A 442-nucleotide genomic window follows, 5' to 3' on the forward strand; every position below is an offset into this window, starting at 1 on the left:
GTGTGTGTGTGTGTGTGTATGTATATATTTTTGCGTCTGACTTTGTCCCCTACCATCGCTTGACAACAGCTGATGGTATGTTTGCGTCCACGTGGCTTAGCGGTTCACTACATCCAACCCATTAACGATCCATGAACATATTGTTTAAATACCCGCAATGTTTAGCGATGTAATACTATATTCTTATCAATTATTATGCAAATATATATTTTACAACTTGAAGCAACATAAGCAGACGTTCAAACGCTTTGTCGGTAATTTAAACTCGTGTACTTAATACGTATACAACCATAGAACAGGTCATTTGCCTCTAAGGCCACGGAAATTTGGAGACGGATTTGTAGTAGAGGGAGTCTGAAATCAATGGAGTGTGGATGAAATTGATTTCGACCTTGCCGTTTCTCTGAATCTGGACGCAATTTGAAGTTACAGGGAAATCAGC

The sequence above is a fragment of the Octopus bimaculoides genome, chromosome 9 (genome assembly GCF_001194135.2).
Source record: "Octopus bimaculoides isolate UCB-OBI-ISO-001 chromosome 9, ASM119413v2, whole genome shotgun sequence".
NCBI classification, from domain to species: Eukaryota; Metazoa; Mollusca; class Cephalopoda; order Octopoda; family Octopodidae; genus Octopus; species Octopus bimaculoides.